Source organism: Bos mutus, chromosome 2 (assembly GCF_027580195.1).
Source record: "Bos mutus isolate GX-2022 chromosome 2, NWIPB_WYAK_1.1, whole genome shotgun sequence".
NCBI lineage: Eukaryota > Metazoa > Chordata > Mammalia > Artiodactyla > Bovidae > Bos > Bos mutus.
The window spans coordinates 92,590,572-92,608,316 of NC_091618.1; positions in this window are offsets into that span (position 1 = coordinate 92,590,572).

Below are 17,745 nucleotides of genomic sequence, written 5' to 3' on the forward strand. Positions count from 1 at the left end.
GAAGCCTGCTTACAGTTTTATAGATAATGTTTCTCTGGGGCTGCAATTGTCCCCTTCTGGCTCTGGCTGCCTATCACCGGAGGGGGATGGTCTGCAGCCGGCTATCTCTGTTCAGTCCTTTATTCCGTGTGCGGGCCTGGCGGTGTCATAGGTTAGGGCTGGCTTTTCGCGTGGTAGATATCCCACAGTCTGGTTTGCTAGCCCAAATTATTTCGCTCAGATAGTGCTCGGGGTATTCAGGCCAGATTCTTGCGATGCAGCCCGCGCCGCGCCTCCCTGCCCAGCCCCCGCTTGCTAATGGCGTGTGCAGGCGTCTGTGCTGCTTCTCCGCTGGGGGAGTTACCTTAGGGCTCGCAATGTGCGGGTTTTAATTATTTATTTTTCCTCCCTGTTATGTTGCCCTCTGTGCTTCCAAGGCTCGGCACAGATTCGGCAGTGAGAAGGTTTCCTGGTGTTTGGAAACTTCTCTCTTTTTAAGACTCCCTTCCTGGGACGGAACTCCATCCCTCCCTCTTTTGTCCCTTTTTTTGTCTTTTATATTTTTCCCTACCTCCTTTCGAAGACTTGGGTTGCTTTTCTGGGTGCCTGATGTCCTCTGCCGGCTTTCAGAAGTTGTTTTGTGGAATTTACTCGGCTTTTAAATGTTCTTTTGATGAATTTGTGGAGTGTTCTCCCCGTCCTACTCCTCCGCCATCTTAGCTCCTCCCCCTGAATGTTGAGTTTTAAGCCAACTTTTTCACTCTCCTCTTTCACTTTCATCAAGAGGCTCTTTAGTTCTTCTCATTCTGCCATAAGGTTGGTGTTATCTGCATATCTGAGGTTATTGATATTTCTTCTGGCAATCTTGATTCCAGCTTGTGCTTCATCCAGCCCAGCATTTTGCATGATGTACCCTGCATAGAAGTTAAATAAGCAGGGTGACAATATACAGCCTTGGCACACTCCTTTTCCTATTTGGAACCAGTCTGTTGTTCCATGTCCAGTGCTAACTGTTGCTTCCTGACCTGCATAGAGGTTTGACAATATATATAGCTATAGACAATGACAATATATATAGCTATAGCCTTGATGTACCCCTTTCCCAATTTGGAACCAGTCTGTTGTTTCATGTCCAATTCTAACTATTGCTTCTTGAGCCACATACAGATTTCTCAGGAGGCAGGTCAGGTGGTCTGGTATTCCCATCTTTTTAAGAATTTTCCACAGTTTGTTGTGATCCACATAGTTAAAGACTTTGGTGTAGTCAATAAAGCAGAAGTAGGTGTTTTTCTAGAACTCTCATGCTTTTCTATGACCAAACGGATATTGGCAATTTGATCTTTGATTCCTCTACTGTTTCTAAATCCAGCTTGAATGTCTGCAAGTTCTTGGTTCATGTACTGTTAAAGCCTAGCTTGGAGAATTTTGAGCATTTCTTTGCTAGCCTGTGAGATGAGCACAATTGTGCAGTAGTTTGAACCTCGCCCCAGGGCTGCACTATTGTTTCCTGACTGTTCCTCCCTTTTTTCCACATCCCCTCCCTTGTTTAATCAGTGACCGTTTGAACCTGCCCATTGGAACTCAGGGAAGGTCATGGAGGCTGAATGAAGCCTAGTCCTTTAAAGAAATGGGGGACTTCCTGGTGACACAGTGGATAGGGATCTGTCTGCCAGTGTAGGGGAAATGAGTTCTATCTCAGAGATAGTAATCTGCTCTCTATAAAACAGAGAAAACCTCTGGGCAGCAATAAAGACCCAGTGCACCCCACCCCCCAAAAAAGAAATGTGGGAACACAGAAAGGCTTTTGTGCTAAGGAATCCCAGAGGGTCCTGCTCAGTTTCAGCAGGGAGTTTAGGGTTTGCTGTTTATTGGTTATGTGACCCTGGACAAGTTAACTTAACTTCTTCAGTTCCTGTCTCCTTAATTGTTAAAGTGGAGCTTGTATTAGTGAGCTGACATACGTTAGCTCTTAATACTTAATAGAACAAAGGCTGGTATATCTTAGCAGCTCAGTAAGTATTACTTATCATCATCATTACATAACAACAACAACATAACTGTAACAGCTATTATTTGATAGCTTATATTTGTGTAGTGAATCTGGTGTAAACTTTATGTGAGACTACCAGTGTGGTAACGCCAAGTGCTCCCTGTCCTTTTTTATCCCTTAGCCCGCTGTGTTTATCCTTCATACAGAATTGAAGCAATTTATATAATGGTTTTAGAAGAGAGGTAAAATAGGATGAGATTCATTACTGTTGCACTGATTTGTGCCTAGCACCCCCATGGGAAATTTCTTGACAGCTAAGTCACCTAGTCCCATGGTACCAGTTAATAGAAAAATGCTTCATCTATAGTGAATTCACTTGTTATGGTAGGTGGGAACATTTCATTTTCTAATCTTTTTTATTTGCAGCTGCACTAGACTCAGTGTTCCAATATTTTTATTTTAAAAGTATTTGTTTACATTTGAAATTACTCTTCAGAGGAAGCAAAGTGTCTTCCTAGTTGCGAGGCAGGGTAATGTGTTTGTAGCCCTATTAACATGTGACAATAGCACAGCTGTGGGAGCTGGTGGGGCTTAATCTTTTGAGCTAGAATAAAGTGCTGTGTACCTGAACTTCTATATATTAATTAGACATAAATATTCATCTGTATTAAATTTGCACATTATAATCATGACTCATATATAATATGTTATGATTATAACATAGTGATGTTAGGTGAATGAACAAACGTAATAACTACAACCAGTGCCCATACCCATCACTGTAGTTGTCGCTGTGTGACATGAACCTAAATACAAACATTAGTTAAAAAATTGGGACATATATTCTTATCATATTGCTATTTGTCTGGTTCAAAAGCTTATGGTTTATTTAGTGATTTTATTATTATGGAATACCATCTAAATGTGAGTTCCAACTTAAGTGTTTTGATTTTTACAGATCTAGAAAAGAGATTATCCTTTTTTCTAGAGAATCATTCTTTGAAACTGGAGGTTGGATTTGGGGGAAAAAAGGAAACATTTGAATTTTATGGTATACTTAAAAAAAATAATCCTAGGGACTAAAACTTACTTTCATTTATTTTATGCCAATAATAGACATAAGACTCTATGAACATGAAAACACTCTAAATTTGGATATTTAGATCCTTCAATTTGTTATCTATTATCTGTTTTGAAGCACGTGTCTCTTCTAGAACATGTATGTCTGTTAGTTGCTCAGTCATGTCTGACTCTTTGCAATCCATGAACTATATAACCTGCTAGGTTCCTCTGTCCATGGAATTCTTTAGCCAAAAATACTGGAGTGGCTTGCCATTCCCTTCTTCAGGGGATCTTCCTGACCCAGGGATTGAACCTGGGTCTCCTGCATTGCAGGTAGATTATTTATCATCTGAGCTACCAGGGAAGTCCTTACTCAACTTGTTTGAGTCACTAAGGCATCCACTGACTCAACTCTAATTGTTTTTATATCATTGCCTTTAGATGATACAGATTTTATACAAACATCAAAGCTAACAGGGAAAACAGCTGAAGAATGTTCCATAAGAAAACACAGAAAATAAAAAGAATTTGAAAATATGGTGGGTATGTTCATCTATATATAATACACTGAGAACCAATCAGATGGTAAGCACAAAAACACGGGGGAGAAAAAACAAATGGACTAGATTCAGCTATTTAAGGGTTATTTTAACTGGCCAGAAAAAAAATCTCTTCGTTTCTCAGTTAGTAATTTTTCTCCTATTACATCATGTAATCAAGAAATATTTTTGTAGAGCCTCCTAGAAGCCAGGGTCTTCTAGACACTGGGGATTTATCAAAGAATTGACAGGAGTGGGGTGTGGCCTAAGATCAAAGTAGAACACTGATTGTTCCTCCAAAAGTTTCAATGAATGGCTAGGGTTGTGGTGAGAAGCTGTTAGGGAAAGCAGTATAAAATGAGACTGGAAACACAGGTACTTAGACTGTGGATTAGAGGCTGTGGGGCCTTCTCAGTATGTCACTTCTTTAGCTGTAAGCACTCTGGTCTCCTGCTTCATCTCTCTGGTCAAAAAGGCAGTTAAAGTCCAGTCTTTCATGGGTCCAACAAGCCCAAAATAGATCAGGAGATGTTAAATGTTAGGAAGGCAGTGAAAAAGAGAAGTGTGATAGAACAGAAGTTTGAGAGAGTACAGCCTTAGAGAGGGTGGTCAGGAAAGATTTCTCACGGAGGCTGACATTTGAGCTAAGATTTAAACAACAAGGAAGAGAATATCTACAAAAACCCTGAGTTGTGTGTGATTTTTCCAGAAATAAGAAACAAGTCTGACTGAGAGCAAATGAAAGGGTTAGGACGATACTGAAATCATTCAAGCCATAACAGAGCTAAACTCCCAATTCCTCTCCTCCCTCAACATCCTTGGGTTAAAGAAACAACCTAACAACAGCCTGTATAATCAAAACATGCTACTCATTTGTTCCCTTAAGAGAGTAATTTATAACTGAAGGAGTTTTTGATAGAACATGAAATTTATGTTCCTGGAAAACTTCCTATTAGGAAAAATTGTGTGCTAAAAATAATAAAGTTACAAAAAACATCTGCTTCTGCTTTATTGACTACACCAAAGCCTTTGACTGTGTGGATCACAACAAACTGTGTAACATTCTTAAAGAGATGGGAATACCAGACCACCTGACCTGCCTCCTTAGAAATCTGTATGTGGATCAAGAAGCAACAGTTAGAGCTGGACATGAAACAACAGACTGGTTCCAAATCAGGAAAGTAGTATGTGAAGGCTATATATTGTCACCCTGCTTATTTAACTTATATGCAGGGTACATCATGCAAAATGCTGGGCTGGATGAAGCACAAGCTGGAATCAAGATTTCCGGGAGAAATATCAATAACCTCAGTTATGCAGATGACACCACCCTTATGGCAAAAGTGAAGAACTAAAGAGCCTCTTGATAAAAGTGAAAGAGGAGAGTGAAAAAGTTGGCTTAAAGCTCAACATTCAGAAAACAAAGATCATGACATATGGTCCCATCATTTCATGGCAAATAGAAGGGGAAATAATGGAAACAGTGACAGACTTTATTTTGGGGGGCTCCAAAATCACTGCAGATGGTGACTGCAGCCATGAAATTAAAAGATGCTTGCTCCGTGGAAGAAAAGTTATGACCAACCTAGACAGCATATTAAAAACCAGAGACATTACCTTATTGACAAAGGTCTGTCAAAGCTATGGTTTTTCCAGTAGTCTTGTATGGATATGAGAGTTCAACCATAAAAAAAGCTGAGTGCTGAAGAACTGATGCTTTTAAACTGTGGTGTTGGAGAAGACTCTTGAGTGTCCCTTGAACTGCAAGGAGATCCAACCAATCCATCCTAAAGGAAATAAGTCCTGAATATTTATTGGAAGGACTGATGCTGAAGCTGAAACTCCAATACTTTGGCCACCTGATGCAAAGAACTGACTCATTTGAAAAAACCCTGATCCTGGAAAAGATTGAAGGCAGGAGGAGCAGGGGACGACAGAGGATGAGATGGTTGAATGACATCACCAACTCAATGAACATGAGTTTGAGAAAGCTCCAGGAATTGGTGATGGACAGGGAAGCCTGGCGTGCTGCAATTCATGGTGTTGCAAAGAGTCAGACACAACTGAGCAACAGAACTGATCTGAACTGAAAAATAATAAGGCTTATGGGAAAATAGAACTGAGGCAGACCATTTAAAACCTATGCAACTCTGTAGCCAGAACTTTAACCGATACAGTAATACTGTCTGAAGGCAAAACAACTAGGGGTTGCCTTATGGGATACCAAAAATACACAAGCAAAATAGAATGAAAGTACTGGCTTGTTAATATGGAGACAGTACAACTGGAATTGGAGTTCTGAGTAAAGGAAGAAGAGCAGTTAAAGCTGGGGTGCACCTCTTTGGAGAAGGGATCCTGGATGCAGGCACTTATTTGAAATAACACAATATTGAAAGGGCTCCTGCCTCTGCAGCAACAAGTGGAGACCATTGTTCTTTCCTGCTGAAGAGTTTACTTTTTTCCACAATTGTTGCTTCCCTTACTTGAAAAAATTGCATTTCAGTCAACACAGCTTCTGCCTTCTACACTGATAGAATTTCTCTACTTACCACTTGCTTATATACTAATTGGTTTATAATATACATCGTAGGTGGAAGACTGTAGCTCATTTGTTTTTAAGTTTTATCTCACTAAGTATCTGTGTGAATGTGTGTTCAGTTGCTCAGTTGTGTCTGACTCTCTAAACCCTATAGACGATAATCCACCAGACTCCTTGTCTATGAAATTTTTGAGTCAAAAATACTGGAGTGGGTTGTCATTTCATTCTCCAGGGGATCCTCCTGACCCAGGGATTGAACCTGCATTGGCAGGCAGATTCTTTACCACTGTGCCACCTGGCAAGTCACAATAAGGATATTGTGATTCAATTCAATTCAATTCAACAAGGATTTATTGAGTGATTAGTTTGTGCATGTTACTTTAATTAATGTATCTAAAAAGACCTGGTCAGTTACTGTGTCATTGAATCCTAGAGTCTTCACTTTTTGTGACCACATCACGTGTGAATGGAAGAATTATTCTCACATTGGATGCTTTTTTTGGTTGTTGTTGTTTAGTTGCAAAGTCATGTCTGACTCTTTTGTGACCCCAAGGACTACAGACCGCCAGACTCCTCTGTCCATGGGATTTCCCAGGCAAGAATACTGGAGTGGGTCGCCATTTTATTCTCCAGGAGATCTTCCTGACTGAGGGATGGAACCCATGTCTCCTATATTGCAGGAGGTCTTTTTACTGCTGAGCCACCAAGAAAGTTTTAAAAGAATTACATATAATCAAAACAAACTGAAAATTTATTAGTTTATTTTAAGTGTATAAGGAAAGTTTTTTTAAAAAATATAATTCTTTGGTATGCTCATGAAAATTGAGTAATAATCCCATCATCTGTCTGTTTTGTAAAGAATTTCTGCTTAAAATGGGAGACACATTTTCAAAACTAACTTCTTTGCTTTTCTCTGGTGTAGCATTTTCTATGGTGTGTTCTGAAAAATAGTCATTCTCAGTGGTTGCTAGTAAGTACTAAACAAAATCAGTTTTGTAGGGGTGGCATGCCTGTACTATGTGAGGTGCCCAACTGGGCTTGAGAATTAAATTAAGACAGATTAACAGGAAAAGTAAATTTATTTAATGTAAGTTTTACATGACACAGGAGCCCTTGTATGGAAACAAAGACACAAAAGGACAGGCAAAACTTAAATGTTTTTATACTAGGTTGAATAAAGAAAGGCAATTGTGAAAAATAATTAAACTAAATGGAAAGAATATAGAGAGATAATTATTTTAACAAGGTCTATTTGTATAGAGTTCTTTCAGCCTCGACTTCTGCCTCTGATGATAAGGATGTTTCTTTCCTCCTGGCATAGGGAGAACAGCTCTCACATGAAAGTTTTGTCTTCTGTTTTCAGCAAGAAAAAAGGGAAGTTAGCTCTTCAAGTGCCTTTATGTCAAAATGATTCTTATGCCCAAGTAGCATATTTTGGGATAGCATGTACTGTCACCCTTTAGCTACAAAATGCCCTAGGTCTGGAAATACTGGTTAGAGTGAAACATATATCTTTACTTTTAAACTTCTAAGTGTTGTCTAATATTTTAATGTGCCTTGTGAATCTCTAAGAAGGGGGCATACTGCCTGCCATTTACCAAAGTCATTTGTCCATCAAACTCTTGATGGAATATCTTGTGAGGCTGATGACTTAACAACAGTTTGGGAAATCCTAATCTATTTTGTGAGACTTAGAAGTAAATAAACAGTTCCTGTTTTCCTCATTTCCTTCCTTGACCATAAAACCTGCCATAAACCAGGTGAGATACTGACATCCTTACTTCAACATGTTTCCATTTAAATAGTCATGACACCAACCATGTCTGTGGTTGGGAATTTCATGATGGGAAGCAAGTATTATCAGCCAGTTGCTATTAAAGAAGTAGTGTGGACATGACTAAGGTTGGAGTGTGCTGTACAGAAATTTGGGGAGCAGTGATGCCAGAACATAGATGAAATTTAGCAGTTTTGTATTCAATAGTATAGTGTTTGGGAAGAGCTGACTTGAGTGGGCTTTCCAGGTGGTGCTAGTGGTAAAGAATCCTCCTGCCAATGCAGGAGAGACAAGAGACACAGGTTCGATCCCTGGGTCAGGTAGATCCTCTGGAGTAGGGAATGGCAACTTGCTCCAGTATTCTGCTATTCTGCCTGGAAAATTCCATGAACAGAGGGGCCTGGCAGATTGCAGTCCATGGAGTCACAGAGAGTCAGACACGACTGAGAGGTAGAATGTTCTAACAACTTGAATGTAGTTTTCTACTTTTCCCTTTCTGCCAGTGGTAAGTCAACATTTGTGTTCATGCCAAGACTCCTTTTAACTTACTTATTTACTAGCTTCAATTTTATGTAAAAGTATTTAAACCAGTGGCACATTCAGTGATAAGTTTTTTGGTAACATACCACATTTTATGCATTTTTCAGTCAGATTATGTAGGAAACTAATCCCTATCTAAGCATGAAATCAGCTATTTAAAAATATTTAAGAATGAGTTTATTTTAAATTTAAATGAAAACTGTTTATTTTATCTTGTTAGATTTGTTTCAACTATCAGCATCCTCTGGGAAAATACCTAAAACAAATTTAGTAGAGGCCTAAGAGAAAACCTTGTGAAGTCAGTAAATTGTATGGCCAGAAGAACACTAGAAAATTCTGAAACTTGCCTACAAAATATATACCCATTAACTCTGTATTCTATTTTTATATATCCTAAAGATTGAGAGCCACTGAACTGTATTAAAGGGAAAAAATATATGGATAGTCTATATGCAAAGTCTGGGAATTAAAACTGTTTGTTTTTAAGGTGACTCTTGCAGTCAGAAGATCATTATATCTACTATTGTGGACATGAATCCTTCAGAAGAAATGGAGTAACCCTCATAGTCAACAAAAGAGTCCAAAATGCAGTACTTGGATGGAGTCTCAAAAATGACAGAATGATTTCTGTTTGTTTCCAAGGCAAACCATTCAGCATCATAGTAACCAAGTTTATGCCCTAACCACTGATGCTGAAGAAGCTGAACTTGACTGGTTCTAGGATGACCTACAAGACCTTTTAGAACTAACACCAAAGAAGATGTCCTTTTCGTCATAGGGGATTGGAATGCAAAAGTAGAGAGTCAAGACATACCCAGAATAACAGGCAAGTTTGGCCTTGAAGCACAAAATGAAACAGGGCAAAGACTAAAAAGAGTTTTGTCAAGAGAACACAGTGGTCATAACAAATACCCTTTCCAACAATCCAAGAGACAACTCTGCACATGGATATCACCAGATGGTCAATACTAAAATCAGATTGATTGTGTTCTTTGCAGCTCAAGGTGGAGAAACTCTATACAGTCAGGAAAACAACTCTGGGAGCTGACTGTGGCTTAGATCATGAGCTCCTTATTGTAAAATTCAAGGTTAAATTGAAGAAAGTAGGGAAGATCACTAGATCATTCAGGCATGACCTTAATCAAATCCCTTACAATTATACAGTGGAGGTGATGACTAGATTCAAGGAGTTAGATCTGGTAGACAGGCTGCCTGGGGACCTATGGACAGAGGTTCATAACATTGTATAGGAGGCAGTGACCAAAACCATCTCAAAGAAAAAGAAATGCAAGAAGGCCAAGTGGTTGTCTGAGGAGGCTTTACAAATAGCTAAAGAAAGAAGAGAAGTGAAAAGCAAGGGAGAAAGGGAAAGGTAAGTCCAACCAAATGCAGAGTTTCAGAGAATAATAAGGATAGATAAGGAGGACTTCTTAACTGAGCAAAGCAAAGAAGTAGAGGAAAAAAATAGAAAGGGAACAACTAGAACTCTCTTCGAGAAAATTAGAGATACCAAGGGAACACTTAATGCAAGGATACGTACAATAAAGGACAGAAATGGTAAGGATCTATCAGAACCAGAAGAGATTAAGAAGAGGTAGCAAGAATACATGGAAGAACTATACAAGAAAGGTCTTAATGACTCAGATAACCACAATGTTGTGGTCACTCACCAGGAGCCGGAAAACCTGGAGTGTGAAGTCAGGTGGGCCTTAAGAAACATTACTACAAACAAAGCTAGTGGAAGTGATGGAATTCCAGCAGAGTTATTTAAAATCCTAAAAGATGATGAAGTTAAAGTGCTGCACTGAATATGTCAGCAAAATTGGAAAACTGAACAATGGCCACAGGATGGGAAAAGATCAGTTTTCACTCCAATCCCTAAGAAGGACAGTGCCAAAAAATGTTCAAATTACTGCACAATTGCACTCATTTCAGATGCTAGTAAGGTTATTCTCAAAATCCTTCAAGCTAGGCTTTACCAGTATATGACCTTAGAACTTCCAGATGTACAAGATGGGTTTCAAAGAGGCAGGGGAAACAGAGGTCAGATTGCCAGCATTTGTTGGACCATGGAGAAAGCAAGGGAATTCCAGAAAAGCATTTACTCCTGCTTCATTGACTAGGCTAAAGACTTCGGCTGTGTGGATCACAACAAATGTGGAAAATTCTTAAAGAGATGGGAATACCTAACCACCTTACGTGTCTCCTGAGAAACCTGTATGTGGATCAAGAAGCAACAGTTAGAACCAGACCTGGAACAACGGACTGGTTCAAAATTGGCAAAGCAAGACAAGGCTGTATATTGTCACTCTGCTTATTTAACTTATATGACGAATACATCATGCAAAATGTCAGGCTGGATGAATTGCAAGCTGGAGTCAGGATTGCTGGGAGAAATAACAACCACCTAAGTTAGGCAGATGATACCACTCTAATGGCAGAATGTGAAAAGGAACTAAGGAGCCTTTTGAGGGTGAAAGAGGAGAGTGAAAAAGCAGGCTTGAAACTCAGCATTCATAAAACTGAGATTGTGGCATCCAGTCTCATTACTTCATGGCAAATAGAAGGGGAAATAGTGGAAGCAGTGATAGATTTTCTTGGGCTCTAAAATCACTGTGAACAGTGACTCAGTTCAGTTCAGTTCAGTACAGTTCAGTCGCTCAGTTGTGTTCGACTCTTTGCGACCCCATGAATCGCAGCACACCAGGCCTCCCTGTCCATCACCAACTCCTGAAGTTCACTCAGACTCACGTCTATCGAGTCAGTGATGCCATCCAGCCATCTCATCCTCTGTCGTCCCCTTCTCGTCTTGCCCTCAATCCCTCCCAGCATTAGAGTCTTTTCCAATGAGTCAACTCTTCGCGTGAAGTGGCCAAAGTACTGGAGTTTCAGCTTTAGCATCATTCCTTCCAAAGAAATCCCAGGGCTGATCTCCTTCAGAATGGACTGGTTGAATCTCCTTGCAGTCCAAGGGACTCTCAAGAGTCTTCTCCAACACCACAGTTCAAAAGCATCAATTCTTCGGTGCTCAGCCTTCTTCACAGTCCAACTCTCACATCCATACATGACCACAGGACTGCTGCTGCTGCTGCTGCTAAGTCACTTCAGTCGTGTCCTACTCTATGCAACCCCATAGACGGCAGCCTATCAGGCTCCCCGTCCCTGGGATTCTCCAGGCAAGAACACTGGAGTGGGTTGCCATTTCCTTCTCCAGTGCATGAAAGTGAAAAGTGAAAGTGAAGTCACTCAGTGGTGTCTGACTCTTCACGACCCCATGGACTGCACCCTACCAGGCTCCTCTGCCCATGGGATTTTCCAGGCAAGAGTACTGGAGTGGAGTGCCATTGCCTTTTCCTAACCACAGGACTACAGTCATGCAATTAAAAGATGCTTGCTCCTTGGAAGGAAAGCTATGACAACCAAGACAACTTATTAAAAAGCAGAGACATCACTTTGCTGACAAAGATCTGTATAGTCATTTCTAGTACTTATGTACGGATGTGAGAGTTGGATCATAAAGAAGACTGAGTGTGGAAGAACTGATACTTTTGAATTGTGGTGCTGGAGAAGACTCCTGAGAGTCCCTTGAACTGCAAGGAGATCAAATTAATCAATTCTAAAGGAAATCAACCTTGAATATTCATTGGAATGATTGATACTGAAGCTCCAATACTTTGGCCACCTGATGCGAAGAGCCAACTCGTTGGTAAAGACCCTGATGCTGGGAAAGTTCAGTTCAGTCACTCAGTCATGTCTCACTCTTTGCGATCCCGTGAACACCCTGTCCATCACCATCTCCCTGAGCTTGCTCAAACTCATGTCCATCTAGTCGGTGATGCCATCTAACCATCTCATCCTCTGTCATCCCCTGTTCCTCCTGCCTTCAGTCTTCCCAGCATTAGTTGTCTTTTCCAGTGAGTCAGCTCTTCACATCAGGTGGCTGAAGTACTGGAGCTTTAGCTTTAGCATCAGTCCTTCCAATGAATATTCAGGACTGATTTCCTTTAGGATGGACTGGTTGGATCTCCTTGCTGTCCCAGGGACCCTCAAGACTCTTCTCCAACACCACAGTTCAAAAGCATCAATTCTTCGGTGCTCAGCTTTCTTTACTTACCAACTCTAACATCTGTACATGACTACTGGAAAAACCATATCTTTGACTAGACAGAACTTTGTTGACTAAGTAATGTCTTTGCTTTTTAATATACTGTCTAGATTGGTCATAGCTATTCTTCCAAGGAGCAAATGTCTTTTAATTTCATGGCTACAGTCACCATCTGCAGTGATGTTGGAGCCCAAGAAAATAGATCTGTCACTCCTTCCATTGTTTCCCCATCTATATGCCATGAAGTGATGGGACCAGATGCCATGATCTTTATTTTTTGAATGCTGAGGTTTAAGCCAGGTTTTTCACTCTCCTCTTTTAGTTTCATCAACAGGCTCTTTAGTTCCTTTTCACTTTCTGCCATAGGGGTGGTGTCATCTACATATCTGAGGTTATTGATCTTTATCCTTGCAATCTTGATTCCAGCTTGTGCTTCTTCCAGTCCAGCATTTCTAATGATGTACTCTTCATATAAGTTAAATAAGCAGGGTGACAACATACAGCCTTGACGTACTCCTTTTCCAATTTGGAACCAGTCTGTTGTTCCATGTCCAATTCTAACTGTTGCTTCTTGACCTGCACACAGGTTTCTCAGGAGGCAGGTAAGGTGGTTTGGTACTCCCATCATTTAAGAATTTTCCATAGTTTGTTGTGATCCACACAGTAAACTCTTTGGTGTAGTCAATAAAGCAGAGGTAGATGTTTTTCTTGAATTCTCTTGTTTTCTCTTGGTCCAACAGATGTTGGCCATTTGATCTCTAGTTCCTCTGCCTTTTCTAAATCCAGCTTGAACATCTGGAAGTTCTTGGTTCATGTACTGTTGAAGACTGGCTTGGAGAATTTTGAGCATTACTTTGCTAGCATGTAAGATGAGTGCAATTGTGTGGTAGTTTAAATGTTCTTTGGCATTGCTTTTCTTTGAGATTGGAATGAAAACTGACCTTTTCCATTCCTGTGGCCACTACTGTGTTTTCAAAATTTACTGGCATATTGAGAGCAGCACTTTCACAGTATCATATTTTAGGATTTGAAATAGCTCAGCTAGAGTTCCAACACCTCCACTAACTTTGTTCATAGTGATGCTTCCTAAGGCCCACTTGACTTTGCATTCCATGATGTCTGGTTCTGTGTGATCGATCATACCATAGTGGTTATCTGGGTCATGAAGATCTGTTTTTGTATAGTTCTTCTGTGTATTCTTGTCACCTTTTCTTAATGTCTTCTGCTTCTATTAGGTCCATACCATTTCTGTCCTTTATTGTGCCCAGTGCAGTTCAGTTCAGTTGCTCAGTCTGACTCTTTGCGACGCCATGGTCTGCAGCATGCCAGGCCTCCCTGTCCATTACCAATTCCTGGAGTTTACTCAAACTCATGTCCATTGAGTCAGTGATGCTATCCAACCATCTCATCCTCTGTTGTCCTCTTCTCCTCTCACCTTCAATCTTTCCCAGCATCAGGGTCTTTTCAAATGAGTCAGCTCTTTGTATCAGGTGGCCAAAGTATTGGAGTTTCAGCTTCAGCATTAGTCCTTCCAATGAACATTTAGGACTGATTTCCTTTAGGGTGGACTGGATCTCCTTGCAGTCCAAGGCAATCTCAAGAGTCTTCTCCAACACCACAGTTTAAAAGCATCAATTCTTTGGTGCTCAGCTTTCTTTTTAGTCTAACTCTCATATCCATACATACTGGAAAAACTATAGCCTGGACTAGACGGATCTATGTTGGCAAAGTAATGTCTCTGCTCTTTAATATGCTGTCTAGGTTTGTCATAACTTTTCTTCCAAGGAGTAAGCGTCTTTATTTCATGGTTGCAGTCACCATCTGCAGTGATTTTGGAGCCCCCCAAAATAAAGTCTGCCACTGTTTCCACTGTTTCTCCATCTGTTTGCTATGAAGTGATGGGACTGGATGCCATGATATTTGTTTTTTGAATGTTGAGCTTTAAGCCAACTTTTTCACTCTCCTCTTTCACTTTCATCAAGAAGGTCTTTAGTTCTTCACTTTCTGCCATAAGGGGGGTGTCATCTGCATATCTGAGGTTATTGATATTTATTGTGCCCATGTTTCCATGCAATGTTCCCTTGGTATCTCCAATTTTCTGGAAGAAATTTATAGTCTTTTCCATTCTATTGTTTTCCTGTATTTCTTTGCATTGGTCACTTAGGAAGGCTTTCTTATCTCTCCTTGCTATTCTTTGGAACTCTGCATTCAGATGGATATATCTTTCCTTTTCTCCTTTGCCTTTTGCTTCTCTTCTTATCTCAGCTATTTGTAAGGCCTTATCAGACAACCATTTCGCCTTATTGTATTTCTTTTTCTTAGGGATGGTCTTCATCACTGCCTCCTGTACAATGTCATGAACCTCCATCCATAGTTCTTCAGGCATTCTCTCTATCAGATCTAATCCCTTGAATCTATTTGTCACTTCTACTGCAAGTGGAATCATAAGAGATTTGATTTAGGTCATACTGAGTGTTCTAGTGGTTTTCTCCTAATTTCTTCAAGTTAAGTCTGAATTTTGCCACAAGGATCTCATGATCTGAGCCACAGTCAATTCTTTGTCTTCTTTTTGCCCATGTTATAGAGCTTCTCCATCTTCAGCTGCAAAGAATACAATCAATCTGATTTCGGTACTGACCATCTGGTGATGTCCATGTTTAGAGTCTTCTCTTTTGTTGCTGGAAGAAGGTGTTTGCTATTAGTAGTGTGCTGTCTTGACAAAACCCTGTTAGCCTTTGCCATGCTTCATTTTGAACTCCAAGGCCAAATTTGCCTATTACTCCAGGTATTTCTTGACTTTCTACTTTTGCATTCCAGTCCCCTATGATGAAAAGGACATCTTCTTTTTGGTGTTAGTTCTAGAAGGTCTTGCAGGTCATTATAGAACTGTTCAACTTCATCTTCTTCAGCATTAGGGGTTGCGGCATAGACTTGGATTACTATGTTATCGTATGGTTTGGCTTGGAAACGAACAGAGATCATTCTGTTGTTTTTGAGTTTGCACCCAAGTACTGCATTTTGGACTCTTTCTTTTTGTCTATGAGGTCTACTCCATTTCTTCAAAGGGATTCTTGCCCTCAGTATATTGGTCATCTGAATTAAATCCACCCATTCCAGTCCACTGATTCCTAAAATGTCTGTATTCACTCTTGCCATCTGTTTGACCACTTCCAATTTACCTTGATTCATGGACCTAACATTCTAGTTTCCTATGCAATATTGTTCTTTACATCATTGGAGTTTACTTACATCACCACTCACATCCACAACTGGGCATTGTTTTCGCTTTGGCTCAGCCTCTTCATTCTTTCTGGAGTTATTTCTCCACTCTTCCTCAGTAGCATTTTGCACACCTACCGACCTGGGGAGTTCATCTTTCAGTGTTTTATATTTTTGCCTTTTCATATGTTCATGGGGTTCTCAAGGCAAGAATACTAAAGTGGTTTGCCATTCCTTTCTCCAGTGGACCACGTTTTGTCATAACTCTCCACCATAACCTGTCTGTCTTTGGTGGCCCTACATGGCATGGCTCATAGTTTCAATGAGTTAGACAAGACTGTCATCCATGTGATCAGTTTGGTTAGCTTTCTCTGACTGTGGTTTTCATTCTGTCTGCCCTCTGATGGATAAGGATAAGAGATTTGTGGAAGCTTCCTGATGGGAGGGACTGGCTGTGGGGGAATATGGGTCTTGTTTTGATGGGCAGGCCTGTGATCAGTAAATCTTTATTCCAACTTTCTATCAATGGACAGGGCTGTGTTCCCTCTCTGTTGTTTGGCAAGGCCAATCAGGTAGGGGTAATGGTGGTAATGGTGACTTCCTTCAAAAGGAAGGAACTATTGCATTGTTGTAATCAGTGCCCCTGACCCTGCAGAGGGCCCCTGTTAATCCTTGCCTCCACCAGAGACTCATGGCCACTCACAGGCAAGTCTGGCTCAGTCTCTTGTGGGGTTACTGCTCCTTTGTCCTGGGTCCTGGTGCACACAAGGTTTTATTCGTGCCCTCCAAAAGTCTATTTCCCCAGTCCTGTGGAAGTTCTGTAATCAAATCCCACTGGCCTCCAAAGTCAAATTCACTGAGGGTTTTTAGCCCCTTTGCCAGATCTCCACGTTGGGAAATCTTTTCTGCATCCTAGAACTTTCATAACAGTGCAAGAACTTCTGTGGTATAATGGTTCACCAGGTTGTGGGCTGTCTGCTTGGTGGCTCTGTGGTGTGGCTAATGGTGACCTCCCCCAAGAGGACTTAGGCCACATGCGGTGCCTCCCAGGTCTGATGGAACCGGAGCCCCTGTCCCCATGGCACACCACTGCTGGCCTGTGCCTCTGCAGGAGACACTCAAACACTCAAAGGCAGGTCTGGCTCTGTCTCTTGTGGGGTCCCTCGGTCCTGATGCACACAAGGTTTTGTTTGAGCCCTCCAAGTGTCTCTGGTGGATATGGAGTCTGATTCTAAACGTAATTTTGCCCTTGCTACTGTCTTGTTGGGGCTTCTCCTTTGCCTTTGGATGTGAAGTATCTTTTTCTGGTGGGATCCAACATTTTTCTGTTGATGGTTGTTCATCAGCAAGTTGCAATTTGGAATTCTTGCAGGAGAAGATGAGTGCACGTCCTTCTACTCCACCATCTTCCTTGGTAGCTGGGAAAGATTGAAGGGAAAAAGAGAAGTGAGCAGCAGAGCATGAGATGTTTAGATAGCATCACCAACTCAATGGACTTAATTTGAGCAAACTCAAGGAGATAGTGGAGGACAGAGGAGTCTGGCATGATCCAATTCATGGGGTTGCAAAGAGTCAGACACAACTTAGCAACAGAAAAACAGTACAACCCTGCACCCTAGAAGGGCAACAACCTAGGTGGAGAATACTAAAGTACTAACTTTAGTTTTGTTTTTTTTTTTTCTGTTTTGTATTACAGTGAAGCCTCTGTAAATTTTGTACAAATTAACATATTCATTTGTAGTAGTGATACCTCATCTTCATAGATGGTAGTCTTCATAGTTCATCAGATAAATGTCAAAATTCTGGTATATTTCCATTCTCTGCTTTCTATCTTACTTTGTACATATCTTTATTATAGAACTTCTCATGTGATTATATCATCACCCCATTAGGTAGGATCTAGGTTCTAGGTCTCATTTATTTTATATTCCTAGTACCTCAGAGAGTGCTTCCTATTTGGTAGATGCTCATTTTTTTGTTAATAAATCTGTATTCTAG